Consider the following 16438-nt stretch of genomic DNA (forward strand, 5'->3'; position numbering starts at 1 on the left):
TTTTACTGTATTCAGACACTATGCAAATGCAAACTGTCGGCATTATTGCTGCAGTGCCTAACAGCACCTAACTCTGGCCTTGAGTCTCCCCAACCCTGACCCAATCCAAACCCAACTTGCCCCAACTCTGACTCAGAGAAAGTGGGGATCAGAGTCGAAAAGTGCAGTGCTGGAAAAGCACAGCAGGTCAGGCAGCATCCAAGGAGCAGGAGAATTAATATTACAAGCATGTGTCCCAAACATCGACTCTCCTGCTCCTCAGAGGCTGCCTGACCTGCTGTGCTTTTCCAGCGCCACACTTTTCAACTCCTAACTTTGATTTGCCCTTGGTCCATTCCTCAATGGGACCTGTAACATTGACAAGGCAGCGGGTAGATAGCTGCTCCTTTTGGTTTGGGTACAACTTTTAGCCTCTTGTTGGCGAGCACCTCAGAGGCAATGGGAAGGATTGTGTAGAATCTGATGGAACTGCTTGTGCCATTTTACCATTGGTCAGAGCTAAGCCCACTCTCAGAGTATCAGCTGTGCCTTGGTGGGTAACGTTTAGCACTCAGTTAGTGGTTGTGGGCTCAGGTTCCCCTCCAGAAAGCTGAGCTCAGGAGCAGGATTACACTCTTGGTACAGTACCAAGACAGTGCTGTACTGCTAGAGGTGCCACATCAAATTCAATGTTAAATCCAGCTCCCCATCGACCTTGATAATGCCCGCCCAAATCCCCTTTATGCTATCCAAAGATCAGGGGAGTTCTGTCCTGTGTCTTAGAACATAGAACATTCCAGCATAGTACAGGCCCTTCGGCCCTCGATGTTGTGCTGACCTGTGGAACCAATCTGATGCCCATCTAACCTACACTATTCCATTATTATCCATATGTCTATCCAATAACCATTTAAATGCCCTTAAAGTTAGCATGTTACAGACAGGGCATGCCATGCCCCTACTACTCTGAGTAAAGAACCAACATCTGACATCTGTCTAATATCTATCACCCCTCAATTTAAAGCTATGACCCTTCGTGCTAGCCATCACCATCTGAGGAAAAAGGCTCTCACTAACCATCACAACTAATCCTCTGATCATCTTGTATGTCTGTATTAAATCACCTCTCAACCTTCCTTTCTCTAATGAAAATAGCCTCAAGTGATAGGCTGAGGGGAGAATAGGAGAGCAATAGTGATAGGAGATTCAGTGATGACAGGGACAGACAGGAGATTCTGTAGTCACGAGCGAGACTCCCGAATGGTATGTTGCTTCCTGGGTACCAGGGTCAGGGATGTCTCAGATCAAGTCTACAGGATTTTTAAGGGGGAGGGAGAGCAGGCAGAAATCGTGATACACATCAGTACAAATGACATAGCTAGGGAAAGGGAGGAGGACCTGAAAAGCGAGTACAGGGAGTTAGGTTGGAAGATAGAAGGCAGTACGAGCAGAGTAATAATCTCAGGATTGCTACCGGTGCCACAGGCTAGTGAGGCTAGGAAAAGAGAGCAAGTGCAGATGAACATGTGGCTGCAGAGCTGGTAGAGGAGGAAGGGATTCAGATATGTGGATCATTGGGATAGTTCTGGGGAAAGAGGGACCTGTACAAGGAGAACCGGAGGGGCACCAATATCCTGGGTGGGAAGTTTGCAAGAACTCTTTAGAGGGGTTTAAACCAGTTTGGCAGGGGTGTGGGAACCAGAGCTATAGATTTGAAAATGGAGTAGCTAGTGAACAGCCAGATACAGGGTACAGAGAGTCTGTGAGAAGGGATAGACAGTTGACAGGGCAAAATTGCAGTCAGGGTGATGGGTTGAAGTGTCTGTTTTAACGCAAGTATCAGGAATAAGGATGATGAACTTAGAGCATGGATCAGTACATGGAACTACGATGATTTGGAGATGCCAGTGTTGGACTGGGGTGTATAAAGTTAAAACTCACACAACACCAGGTTATAGTCCAACAGGTTTAATTGGAAGCGCTAGCTTTCAGAGCATTGACAACCACCTGATGAACCAGCAGTGCTCCAAAAGCTAGTGCTTCCAATTAAACCTGTTGGACTATAATCTGGTGTTGTGTGAGTTTTAACTTGGAACTATGATGTGCTGACCATTATGGAGACTTGGATATCACAGGGGCAGGAACGTTTGTCCGATGTACCGGGGTTTAGATGTTTCGAAAGGAATGGGTAGGGGGTAAGTAAAAGAGGTGGGGGAGTGACATTGCTCAGCAGGGATAGTATCACAGCTGCAGAAAGGGAGGTCGTCAAGGAGGGTTTGACAAGAATCAGTATGGGTGGAAGTCAGAAACAGCAAAGGAACAACCATTTTCTTGGGAGTTTTCTACAGCCCCCCCATAGCAACAGGGACATGGGGCAGGAGATTGGGACGAAGGTTTTGGAAAGGTACAGAAGTAACAGGGGTTTTGTCATGAGTGACTTCAACTTCACTGATATTGATTGGAATCTCCTTAGTTGAAATAATTTGGATGGAACGGTTTTTGTCAGGTGTATCCAGGAAGGATTCCTGACTCAATATGTAGATAGGCCGACTAGAGGGGGGCCATATTGGATTTGGTGCTTAGCAAAGAAGCAGGTCAGGTGTCAGATCTCTCAGTGGGAGAGCATTTCGGTGATAGTGATCACAACACTCTGACCTTTATATAGTCATGAAGAGAGATAGCAGCAGACGGTATGGAAAAGTATTTAATTGAGGGTGGGGGGGAGGAATTACAATGTTACTAGGCAAGTACTGGGGCACTTAAATTGGGAACAGATATTCTCAGGGAAATGTAGAAATGTGGAAGTTGTTTTGGAAGCACTTACTGTGAGTGCTGGACACGTTTGTCCCACTGAGGCAAGGAAGGGATGGTAGAGTGAAGGAAACTTGGGTGATGACAAGGGGAAAGTGAGGACTGCAGATGCTGGAGATCAGAGCTGAAAATGTGTTGCTGGAAAAGCGCAGCAGGTCAGGCAGCATCCAAGGAGCAGGAGAATCGACGTTTTGGGCATGAGCCCTTCTTCAGGAATGAGGAAAGTGTGTCCAGCAGGCTAAGATAAAAGGTAGGGAGGAGGGACTTGGGGGAGGGGCGTTGGAATTGCGATAGGTGGAGGGAGGTCAAGGTGAGGGTGATAGGCCGGAGTGGGGTGGGGGCGGAGAGGTCAGGAAGAAGATTGCAGGTTAGGAAGGCGGTGCTGAGTTCGAGGGATTTGACTGAGACAAGGTGGGGGGAGGGAAATGAGGAAACTGGAGAAATTTGAGTTCATCCCTTGTGGTTGGAGGGTTCCTAGGCGGAAGATGAGGCGCTCTTCCTCCAACCGTTGTGTTGCTATGGTCTGGCGATGGAAGAGTCCAAGGACCTGCATGTCCTTGGTGGAGTTGGAGGGGGAGTTGAAGTGTTGAGCCACGGGGTGGTTGGATTGGTTGGTCCGGGTGTCCCAGAGGTGTTCTCTGAAACGTTCCGCAAGTAGGCGGCCTGCCTCCCCAATATCGAGGAGGCCACATCGGTGCAGTGGATGCAGTAAATGATGCGTATGGAGGTGCAGGTGAATTTGTGCCGGATATGGAAGGATCCCTTGGGGCCTTGGAGGGAAGTATGGGAGGGGAGGTGTGGGCGCAAATTTTGCATTTCTTGCGGTTGCAGGGGAAGGTGCCGGGAGTGGAGGTTGGGTTGGTGGGGGGTGTGGACCTGACGAGGGAGTCACGGAGGGAGTGGTCTTTTCGGACCGCTGATAGGGGAGGGGAGGGAAATATATCCCTGGTGGTGGGGTCCGTTTGGAGGTGGCAGAAATGACGACGGATGATACGATGTATATGGAGGTTGGTGGGGTGGTAAGTGAGGACCAGTGGGGTTCTGTCCTGGTGGCGGTTGGAGGGGCGGGGCTCAAGGGCAGAGGAGCGGGAAGTGGAAGAGATGCGGTGGAGGGCACCATCGAACACGTCTGGGGGGAAATTGCGGTCTTTGAGGCCCACTGAAGATGTTACCTAGTAGGGTAATGAAACATCTGGAAATGAACCTTCCAGCTCAGCGAGCAAACCTACATCCAATTTTCTTGGGTTTGGGACGCCTTCCTTGGTAAATCAGTTCTTCATTAGTTTGAATATCCAACAGAAACACACACCTTCAGAGCAGCAGGGTGGCTCAGTGTTCAGCACTGCTGCCTCACAGCGCCAGGGACCCAGGTTTGATTCTGCCTTTGTGTGATTGTCTGTGTGGAGTTTGCACATTCTCCCCGTGTCTGTCTGGATCCTCTCTGGGTATTCTAGTTTACTCCCACAATGTGCAGGTCAGGTGGATTGGCCATGCTAAATTGCCCAGTGTCCGGGGATAGGTGCATTAACCATGGGAAATACAGGGACAGAGTTGGGTCTAGATGGGATGCTCTTAAAAGGTCAGTATGGACTCGATGGACCGAGTGGCTGTAGGGGTTCTATTGTTCTTTGCGCATGTTCTATGTTCAGTTAGATCACACTGACATTCATCAGGACACCGCTGCTTTGTAATCCTTAACACACTCTTCTTTTTAAATCGACCTGTTCAGAGGTGTTATTACACACTGTGGGGCAGGTAGGATTTGAGCCCAGGCCTCCTTGCTCAGACAAAGGGACATTACAAAAGCCGTCTTGTATCCCTTTCTATCCTGGGCAAACAAAACTGTGTCAAACTGAGTTTGCTCGATCCACAGTCAGTGCCCGCTATCCTCGTACCTCTCGCCTTCCTGATTCATTCTGGGGATTCAACTTTTCCAACAACGACAAACATTCTGCTTCAGGGAAAGGCAGCCTGGAGCACTGTGCACTTTCACCCATGTTTGGGAAGGAGTAACATCCAGGTCTGTGGAAAAGACTCTTGCTTCTGGAAAACACTTCTTAGAGACATTATAAACTCAGAAACATTTCAATTCCTGCGCTGTGTGGCACTCTCTGTTCTCTGGTTAACTATAATTCACAGTCTGCCCAGGGGGAGAGTGGGTCCATGGCTGGGAGCTGGCACAGTCATCAAGTCATGACGAGGTGAAAACCTACAGGGGCTAGGGATAACACCTCATGAACAGGCCCTGAGCCAGGCTTGAGTGCTCAGGTCCAGCTGTTCTGCCCAGGATTCTCCCACAGACTCAACCACGTCAGGGAAGGACAGGGAGCCAGTTCCACCTGGTGCTTGGACTCCAGGTCAACGAGTCCGAACAGAGTGATTTCTCGAGTCAGTGATCTGCAAAATGTCCCCTCAGCTGTTTTTTTTTCTTAAAAGCACAAGTCTCCAAGGTGAGCTCCGATCACATGCTTTCTGACCCAGTTAGCTATTTGTTAAAGTGAATAATATGGTTTAGTGTCTCTAAACTCAGAAAAGACATTCAAAATTGCTCACGAATGGAATGGATTATCAGGTTTTGCACTGCTCACAGAGATACTCCCAGAGAAGGAAGGAAGTGTCCACTCTCCTCTCTGACTGATGACCGCTGTGGTCCCTCTGAGGAATAGCTGCTCTCAAAAAGCATTAAAAACGGAAATTGCTGCAAAAGCTCAATTACTACAATCCTGCATTCATCTCCACTTCACCTTCTCCATCTCTATCAATCCCATTGCCCTCTCTCCTCTCAGCACTCACCCTCCAAAGGTGCCCACTCCATAGCACTGACCCTCTGACAGTGTGGCGTTCCCTCAGCACTGACCCTCCGACAGTGCCCACTCCCTCAGCACTGACTCTCCGACAGTGTGGCACTCTCTCAGCACTGACCCCCGACAGTGTGGCACTCCATCAGCATTGAACACCCAACACTGCCCACTCCCTCAGCACTGACCTCTGACAGTGCCCACTCCCTCAGCACTGACCCTCTGACAATGCCCACACTCTCAGCACTCACACTCAGACAGTAAGATCCTTCAACAGCACTGACTCTCCAACAGTGCAGCATTCCCTCAGTACTGACCCTCAAACAGTGCGGTACTCCCTCAGCACTGACCCTCTGACAGTACCCATTCCCTCAGCACTGACCCTCCAACAATGTGGCACTCCCTCAGGAATGGGGCAGGTCAGCCTGGATGATGTATTTAAGTCTCTGGAGGGAAACTTGCAGACGCACCTTGTTGACTCAGCAATAAGACCACTATTCACTGAGTTATGACTGACACCTCAGTGAATAGATAAAGATAAGAATAGAAATAGAATCCTTGGTCAGTTATTGTGAAGCCGACTGAAAACAATGATATAATCACGTCTGTTATTTCAAGCTGGGATAAACTGATAAGTGTGTCACTCTGCTTTGGGACAGTTACACACAAGGGTGCATTCTCCTGTCATTACAGAATGCCTCATGATACACATGTGCTTCCCATTAATTAGACCCCACTCTGCCTGTAGTCCAACTCCAAGCAGCATACAACACTCAGACACATCTGCTTTTCAAACATCTCAAAGGAACACCGCTTTTGTTATCTCTTCACCAACACTAGGAGATTTAATCTGGAGCTTTAACAGCATTGAAAACTGCACTGCCCAGACAGCAACAGTGAACCAAGGCAATTTTGTGAACATCTGAAAACCAACTGGTCAAATAGACCAATGGAGGGTGAGATATAGAACGGGAAAGAGGCAGAGACAAAGACAGAGGCAGCTCTGGACACAATAAACACTCAAACTCACCAGAGAGACACCAAGAAAGGAAGAGTTACAGAAAGACACAAAGTGTGTGTGTGTGAGAGAAAGAGAGAGAGAGAGAGAGAGAGAGAGTGTGAGTGTGAGTGTGTGAGTGAGAGTGTGTGAGTGTGAGTGTGAGTGTGTGAGTGTGAGTGAGAGTGTGTGAGTGTGAGTGTGTGAGTGAGAGTGTGTGAGTGTGAGTGTGAGTGTGAGAGTGAGAGTGAGAGAGAGAGAGAGAGAGAGAGACAGACAGACAGACAGCTACCACCCCCACGCTGATTGATGATGTCACTTCTGCCCCCATCATGGTCACTCCCACAGCCACTTCCGCCCCTCACATCATCGCCGATGCCACACCCTCAGTGACTTCCGCCCCCCCCTACTGCCGTGTCTGCCACCACTTCCGCCCCCACCAACGCCACTCACCTGCATTCTACTGACACGCCCCCCACAGACCCCACTGTCACTATCCCCACCCCCCAGAACCCTGAGGGGAACACTACCCCTGCTCATGACTCTACCCCCATTCCCCCCACCATCACACCCACTCCAGGTACTGGCTCCGACCCCACTCCCAGCTCCACACCCACACCAGCTCCCAGCTCCCAGCCCTGCCGAGTTTTCACCATCCCCCCAGACCTCCCCCTCACTGAGGACGAACGATCAGTCCTCAGCAAAGGACTCACCTTCGTCCCCCTCCGTCCACGCATCAATGAATTTAATACACGCCGTGACATCGAACAATTCTTCCGTCGCCTCCGCCTCCGAGCTTACTTTCACAATCAGGACTCCCGCCCACATTCCGAGGACCCCTTCGCCCACCTCCAACACACTGCATCCACCTGGACACCCCGCGCTGGCCTATTACCCGCCCTCGACCTCTTCATTTCCAACTGCCGCCGGGACATTAACCGCCTCAACCTGTCGACCCCCCTCCCCCACTCCAACCTCTCACCCTCACAACGCGCAGCCCTCCAATCCCTCTGCTCCAATCCTGACCTCACCATCAAGCCAGCGGACAAAGGGGGCGCAGTGGTAGTCTGGCGCACTGACCTCTACATCGCTGAAGCCAAACGCCAACTCGAGGACACCTCTTCCTACCGCCCCCTTGACCATGACCCCACCCCCCATCACCAAACCATCATCTCCCAGACCATACAGAACCTCATCACCTCAGGAGATCTCCCACCCACAGCTTCCAACCTCATAGTCCGGGAACCCCGCACTGCCCGGTTCTACCTCCTTCCCAAGATCCACAAGCCTGACCACCCTGGCCGACCCATTGTCTCAGCATGCTCCTGCCCCACTGAACTCATCTCTACCTACCTCGACACTGTCCTATCCCCCCTAGTCCAGGAACTCCCCACATACGTTCGAGACACCACCCACGCCCTCCACCTCCTCCAAGACTTCCGTTTCCCTGGCCCCCAACACCTCATCTTCACCATGGATATCCAATCCCTCTACACCTCCATCCGCCATGACCAGGGCCTCCAAGCCCTCCGTTTTTTCCTCTCCAGACGTTCCCAACAGTACCCCTCCACCGACACTCTCATTCGTTTGGCCGAACTGGTCCTCACCCTTAACAATTTCTCCTTTGAATCCTCCCACTTCCTCCAGACCAAAGGGGTACCATGGGCACACATATGGGCCCCAGCTATGCCTGTCTCTTTGTTGGCTACGTAGAGCAGTTGATCTTCCGTAATTACACCGGCACCACTCCCCACCTCTTCCTCCGCTACATTGATGACTGCATTGGCGCCACCTCGTGCTCCCGCGAGGAGGTTGAGCAATTCATCAACTTCACCAACACATTCCACCCTGACCTTAAATTTACCTGGACCATCTCTGACACCTCCCTCCCCTTCCTGGACCTCTCCATCTCCATCAGTGACGACCGACTTGACACTGACATCTTCTACAAACCCACCGACTCCCACAGCTACCTGGATTACACCTCTTCCCACCCTACCTCTTGCAAAAATGCCATCCCGTATTCCCAATTCCTCCGCCTCCGCCGTATCTGCTCCCAGGAGGAGCGGTTCCACCATAGAACACACCAGATGGCCTCCTTCTTTAGAGACCGCAATTTCCCTTCCCACGTGGTTAAAGATGCCCTCCAACACATCTCATCCACATCCCGCACCTCCGCCCTCAGACCCAACCCCTCCAACCGCAACAAGGACAGAACGCCCCTGGTACTCACCTTCCACCCTACCAACCTTCGCAAAAACCAAATCATCCGCCGACATTTCCGCCACCTCCAAACAGACCCCACCACCAGGGATATATTTCCCTCCCCACCCCTCTCCGCCTTCCGCAAAGACCGTTCCCTCCGTGACTACCTGGTCAGGTCCACGCCCCCCTACGACCCACCCTCCCATCCTGGCACTTTCCCCTGCCACCGCAGGAACTGTAAAACCTGCGCCCACACCTCCTCCCTCACCTCCATCCAAGGCCCCAAAGGAGCTTTCCACATCCATCAAAGTTTTACCTGCACATCCACTAATATCATCTATTGTATCCGTTGCTCCCGATGCGGTCTCCTCTACATTGGGGAGACTGGACGCCTCCTAGCAGAGCGCTTTCGGGAACATCTCCGAGACACCCGCACCAATCAACCACATCGCCCAGTGGCTCAACATTTCAACTCCCCCTCCCACTCTGCCGAGGATATGGAGGTGCTGGGCCTCCTCCACCGCCGCTCCCTCACCACCAGACGCCTGGAGGAAGAACGCCTCATCTTCCGCCTCGGAACACTTCAACCCCAGGGCATCAATGTGGATTTTAACAGTTTCCTCATTTCCCCTTCCCCCACCTCATCCTAGCTTCTAACCTCCAGAAACTCGATCCCCTGACCTGTCCGGACTTGTCCGACCTGCCCAGCTCCTTTTCCACCTATCCACTCCACCCTCTCCTCCCTGACCTATCACCTTCATCTCCTTCCCCACTGACCTATTGTACTCTATGCCACTCTCTCCCCACCCCCACCCTCCTCTAGCTTATCTCTCCACGCTTCAGGCTCTCTGCCTTTATTCCTGATGAAGGGCTTTTGCCCGAAACGTCGATTTTGCCTGTCCTCAGATGCTGCCTGAATTGCTGTGCTCTTCCAGCACCACTGATCCAGAATCTGGTTTCCAGCATCTGCAGTCATTGTTTTTACCTAGACAGACAGACAGACAGACAGACAGAAAGAAACAGAGAAAGACAGATCCAAAGTGAAATGTTTAAAAAAAGGGTGTAGAGATAAAGAGACAGAGGCAAGAGCTTAAGTCACTATCAAAACCTTCAGGAGAGGAAGAGAAAATCCGAAACCCATCAGTGCAAAATTTCATCTCCACTCAAGGAAAGTGTGCCGTGCTTGCTGAGTATACAGTAACCCATAACACAGGAAGTCCCAAAAATCAAAGTTCAGGAGGAATCTCTGACAGCATTTGCCAGTGACCATCATTAGATTGTCTCCATCCAGTAGCTGCCTGTGCACCCCCCCCCCCTCCTCCCCAGGCCAGCAGTGACCTTACCTCCTGGAACTCGGGAGAGTTTGCAGTCCCAAGGACAGCAGCAGTTCTGCTTTGATCCTTCATGCGCTCATTGTCTTCCGAGACCGGCATTACCGTGAGACTACACCAACACCGAGCATTCTAACTGATTAAAGACTTAACAGCCATGTAGGTTTGTTCAAAACATTCACATAAATTGTATGACCTTTTGAGCTTTCACTTATTAATTCAGTGTATTCTCTCTCACTAGCTACCTGATGAAGGAGCAGTGCTCCAAGAGCTAGTGCTTCCAAATAAACCTGTTGGACTGTAACCTGGTGTTGTGTGATTTATAACTTTATCCATCCCAGTCCAACCCCAGCCCCTCCACAACTGAGCGGAACAAGAGAGAACTTTAACCTTTCCTCGTCCACCTCACTCTTGGACTTTCAGCTCTTTGACGGCTGAGCAGAAACAGCACAATGTTGTTTTTAGTTTGTTCCCAGCAAATTGAAGACTAACTTCTGGAAGCAACATTGTTAATGTTTACATCAGAGGCTCTGAAACAAACAGCCGAGATTATGCACGTCCCCTGTTTGCAGCTGGTGAGAGATTGCACTGGGTTGGTGGTGTTAGAAGTGAGGAATGTGTAAGAATCACCTTCCTTTTCCCTCAACAAGCCATAAGTAAGTCATCCCAAACCCAATCTTGCCCTATATGTGCTAAGACACCTCACTCAGAATCCTCCCATCATTTACAGGGAAGGGTTTCCATCTGATTAGGGAATTCCCCCCAGCCTCCTGTGTTGCAATGTTTCTTGTTCCTACAGAATTGTACCATGAGTCAGCAAATCTGGAATTTTTACCCAATTTTGCACCTCCCGTTGTTTGATATCTACAGTGGAAAGTGTAATACATCCACACTCTGTTCATGGCGCGAGTCAATCGCAGCCCTTGTGGTATGTCAGTCTGGGTAGTCCTTCAGAGGGGCTAAGTCTTCACATCAAAAGTCCTCAGTGACTCTGTAAGGGGCCTTCAGAATTTCACAACCATACAGTGAGAGCATTGGCCTCAATATAAACACAGCTGAAAATGTGTTGCTGGAAAAGCACAGCAGGTCAGACAGCATCCAAGGAACAGGAGAATCGACGTTTCGGGCATAAGCCCTTCTTCAGGAATGAGGAAAGTGTGCCCAGCAGGCTAAGATAAAAGGTAGGGAGGAGGGACTTGGGGGAGGGGCATTGGAAATGCGATAGGTGGAGGGAGGTCAAGGTGAGGGCGATAGGCCGGAGTGGGGTGGGGGCGGAGGGGTCAGGAAGAAGATTGCAGGTTAGGAAGGCGGTGCTGAGTTCGAGGGATTTGACTGAGACAAGGTGGGGGGAGGGGAAATGAGGAAACTGGAGAAATCCTAGTTCATCCCTTGTGATTGGAGGGTTCCCAGGCAGAAGATGAGGTGCTCTTCCTCCAACCGTCGTGTTGCCATGGTCTGGCGATGAAGGACCATGGCAACACGACGGCTGGAGGAAGAGCGCCTCATCTTCTGCCTGGGAACCCTCCAACCACAAGGGATGAACTCAGATTTCTCCAGTTTCCTCATTTCCCTCCCCCCACCTTGTCTCAGTCAAATCCCTCGAACTCAGCACCGCCTTCCTAACCTGCAATCTTCTTCCTGACCTCTCCGCCCCCACCCCACTCCGGCCTATCGCCCTCACCTTGACCTCCCTCCACAATTCGCATTTCCAACGCCCCTCCCCCAAGTCCCTCCTCCCTACCTTTTATCTTAGCCTGCTGGACACACTTTCCTCATTCCTGAAGAAGGGCTTATGCCCGAAACGTCGATTCTCCTGTTCCTTGGATGCTGCCTGACCTGCTGCGCTTTTCCAGCAACACATTTTCAGCTCTGATCTCCAGCATCTGCAGTCCTCACTTTCTCCTCAATATAAACACATCCAGCCAGTGAATTTATTCATTAGTAATTTCTGGTGGACAGGCTCAATGATGGCACCCTCTCTCTGATAGTACAACTGTCCCATGGCGAGTCCTCAGTCAGTCCCTAACTTGCGGCCATACACTTCACTAAACGTTGCACCATCACATTTAGCAGTTTGATCTCAAAGTGTGCTGTCAGTCACTATAGTCATAGAGTCATAGAGATGTACAGCACGGAAACAGATCCTTCGGTCCAACCCGTCCATGCCGACCAGATATCCCAACCCAATCTAGTCCCACCTGCCAGTGCCCGGCCCATATCCCTCCAAACCCTTCCTGTTCATATACCCATCCGGATACCTTTTAAATGTTGCAATTGTACTATCCTCCACCACTTCCTCTGGCAGCTCATTCCATACACGTACCACCCTCTGTGTGAAAATGTTGTCCCTTAGGTCTCTTTTATATCCTTCCCCCTCTCACCCTAAACCTATGCCCTCTAGTTCTGGACTCCCCCACCCCAGGGAAAAGACTTTGTCTATTTATCCTATCCATGCCCCTCATAATTTTGTAAACCTCTATAAGGTCACCCCGCAGCCTCCGACGCTCCAAGGAAAACAGCCCCAGCCTGTTCAGCCTCTCCCTATAGCTCAAATCCTCCAACCCTGATAACATTCTTGTAAATCTTTTCTGAACCCTTTCAAGTTTCACAACGTCTTTCCAATAGGAAGGAGACCAGAATTGCACAAAAATATTCCAACAGTGGCCTAACCAATGTCCTGTACAGCCGCAACATGACCTCCCAACTCTTGTACTCAATACTCTGACCAATAAAGGAAAGCATACCAAACGCCTTCTTCACTGTCCTATCTACCTGCGACTCCACTTTCAAGGAGCTATGAACCTGCACTCTGAGGTCTCTTTGTTCAGCAACACTCCCTAGGACCTTACCATTACGTGTATAAGTCCTGCAAAGATTTGCTTTCCCAAAAATGCAGCACCTCGCATTTATTTGAATTAAACTCGATCTGCCCCTTCTCAGCCCATTGGCCCATCTGGTCCAGATCCTGTTGTAATCTGAGGTAACCCTCTTCGCTGTCCACTACACCTCCAATTTTGGTGTCATCAGCAAACTTACTAACTGTACCTCTTATTCTCACATCCAAATAATTTATGTAAATGACAAAAAGTAGAGGACCCAGCACCAATCCTTGTGGCACTCCACTGGTCACAGGCCTCCAGTCTGAAAAACAACCCTCCACCACCACCCTCTGTCTTCTACCTTTGAGCCAGTTCTGTATCCATTTGGCTAGTTCTCCCTGTATTCCGTGAGATCTAACCTTGCTAATCAGTCTCCCATGGGGAACCTTGTCGAACACCTTACTGAAGTCCACATAGATCACATCTACTGTTCTGCCCTCATCAATCCTCTTTGCTACTTACTCAAAAAACTCAATCAAGTTTGTGAGACATGATTTCCCACACACAAAGCCATGTTGACTATCCCTAATCAGTCCTTGCCTTTCCAAATACATGTACATCCTGTCCCTCAGTATTCCCTCCAACAACTTGCCCACCACCGTCAGGCTCACTGGTCTATAGTTCCCTGGCTTGTCCTTACCACCCTTTTTAAACAGTGTCACCATGATAACCAACCTCCAGTCTTCCGGCACCTCATCTGTGATTATCGATGATACAAATATCTCAGCAGGAGGCCCAGCAATCACTTCCCTCGCTTCCCACAGCATTCTCGGGTGTACAGTCTAATCTCCTCAATGGGTTTTCCAACATACCCAAAGCCAGGAGTTGTTAACTGAATTGTGATGAGCTTTTACTTTTATTCCCTTTATTTATGAGTTCTGCCATTAATTTAGGCACATTAGTATGGCGACTTACCACACTTTTTGCTGTATTGTCTTTGTAAAAATACACATGATAATAAATTGCTATGCTATTCTATTCTGAACCAGAAACAAAGGATTTCTGCAACAACTAAATCAGCACTTTCCCTGCACCGTGTTCAATTCATTGATCCAGTTTGTCTTCTAACCTGCATCAACTCATTGATATCATTGGATTGGGTTGAGAAAGTGACCAGTCTGTGCTATTAACATCATCAAAGGTTATTGGGGAAGATGAGTTTGGAGAGTGGGGTGGGTGCCCAAGTTGGAATGTGGAGTTAAGGCCACTATTTTATTAAACAGCAGAGCCAGTTTGAGGGGCCAAATGGCCTCCTCCTGCACCTAATTCAAATGTTTGCATGTAAGAGGGTACTTTATAGAGATTGTAGGGAGTTAAAAAAATGACACCAGTCTTCCCAGTGTGCATCAGATGTGACTGTCTTCTTTCATGGTGGAATAACGGCTAATGGGCCTGGCACCATGGATGTTGTGGATTGGCCAAGGCAAGCAATATACAACTGGATGTCATCAGCATACATCTGAACGTAGGAAAGGTCTTCAATGGACGGACAATAAATGTCAGCCTGGTCAGTGACACCCTCATCCCACAAACAAACAGCAATGAGCAGCCATTGCTGCAGATACTTGGGCTGCCATTTGCTGAGTGAGTAGTCAGTCACACAGAGCACAGTTACGGAGTCTCTGAGGGATGGGAGTGGAAGGTGACTGTGCACTGCAATCACCAGTACACACTCACACAGTGTGTTTCATGGAAAATGTAACAGTGAACCCACAAGGAAGGCAATCTTCCCAGCCATCTCATCATGGCATCCAACTCCTTTCATAAATTTTGATCAATTTATTTTGGCAGCGATGTGAACCTCAGACAATTGTAACAAGTGTTGGCTGGTACGAGCTGGTCAGTTTAACACTGTGGATCTGTCTCATACTGACAGGGAGAACAGCACTTGGCTGTGCTATGGGTGATCCCTCTCGTTCTCTGGGACAATTTCTCTAGTTTTGTGCTGACAACATGGGCTGCTTAAACAGGTGGCATTTTCTCAAAATAGGTCCATCCTGTTTACAACCAACGTAAACAGTTGCCCATGCATTCCTCCTGCTGCAATTATTCCCAAGTCATAACCAGACATCTCCGACAGTGCGGACTTTCTGATCGAGGGCTAACGTGAGGCCTTCTGCCCAGTGGAAATGGGGCGCTACTGCCGTGACATTGAGGGACATGGGCTTTTCAACCCCTGTTGGCATTGTGGCTGATCGTATACTCTCAAACTCTCCCTCTGACCAACCACATGCCTGCCTTCACAGGGCATTAGGACCTTTCTGATATGAAACCGCAGGGTCCAATGAAATGCTCTGTTTCCATTTGTGGATTAACCTAAGCTGACCGCAATGCCAGGCCTGACCTGTCCAGTCTCTGCTGGCTTCACAGTTGATAAAATCCCAGTTATTAAGCCACCAAGTCTGCACTGGTTCAGTGGGTATTACTCTTGCCAGTTCTGTGCCAATGAGTCTCATTTCAGGGACAGGAGGATCATATCATGGCTGACACTCACAGTGCAGTACTAAAGGAGTGCCATAGCATTAAAGGGGCCAGTCTGAAGATGAGGTCTCTTCGCAGGATGAGAAAGAACCAAGAAGGCCAATGTTAGATGTGTTGTAATGCCAGCCATTATCAACTTGAAATTGGGGTAACTTGCTGCCAACTTCTTTATAACGAGGTACACGGCCCACAATGGTAGAAGTAAACCATTAGAAGTCTTAATGAGAAAATGCTTTGTCTTAAACAAGGTGCTACTTATTGCATGATAGTAATCTCAACCTTTCTCCACCCAAGTCCTTAGGTGGATTGGCCACAGTGTCCAGGGATATGCAGGCTAGGTGGATTAGCCATGGGAAATGCAGGGTAACAGGAGTAGGGTAGAGGGGTGGGTTTGGGTGGGATGCTCTTCGGACAGTCAGTGTGGACCGAATGGCCTGATTCCACACTGTAGGAGTGCTATGATTTTATGACATCAGATTGGTTGAAGCTTAACACAGTCTCCAATGTTAACCCTTTCAGAACTGTTACCTTATACCACAATCAGGGGTCTTAAATATTGTTAATAAACCTATTCACGTGTATTGGGATTCCTATCTGGAGCAGGTGGAACTTGAAGCCAGGTTTTCCAGTCCAGAGGTAGGGACAGTGCCACTGGATGCAAGAGCCTTAGTGGACGTGTTAACCCAGTTATTGTTGGGCAGCATGGTGGCTCAGTGGTTAGCACTGCTGCCTCACAGTTCCAGGGACCCAGATTCGATTCCAGCCTCAGGCAGCTGGCTGTATCGAGTTTGCACGTTCTCCCAGTGTCTGTGTGGGTTTTTTCTGGATGCTCTGGTTTCCTCCCACAGTCCAAAGATGTGCAGGGTATGGTGGATTGGCCATGGGAAATGTGGGGTTAGGGAGATAGGATGGGGAGGGGTGGTGCTGGGTCTGGGTAGGATGCTCTTCAGAGGGTCA

General features: G+C 49.6%; 1 protein-coding gene across 10 annotated transcripts in view; it reads right to left on the reverse strand.

The window, feature by feature from the left end:
• The window catches only part of tfeb (transcription factor EB), a 137726-nt gene that overhangs the window by 21382 nt on the left and 99906 nt on the right, over nt 1-16438 (reverse strand). The window lies entirely within an intron of this gene.

This window comes from Chiloscyllium plagiosum, unplaced genomic scaffold (genome assembly GCF_037043375.1).
Source record: "Chiloscyllium plagiosum isolate Xiang-an unplaced genomic scaffold, Cpla_swu_hap1 HiC_scaffold_26, whole genome shotgun sequence".
Lineage (NCBI taxonomy): Eukaryota > Metazoa > Chordata > Chondrichthyes > Orectolobiformes > Hemiscylliidae > Chiloscyllium > Chiloscyllium plagiosum.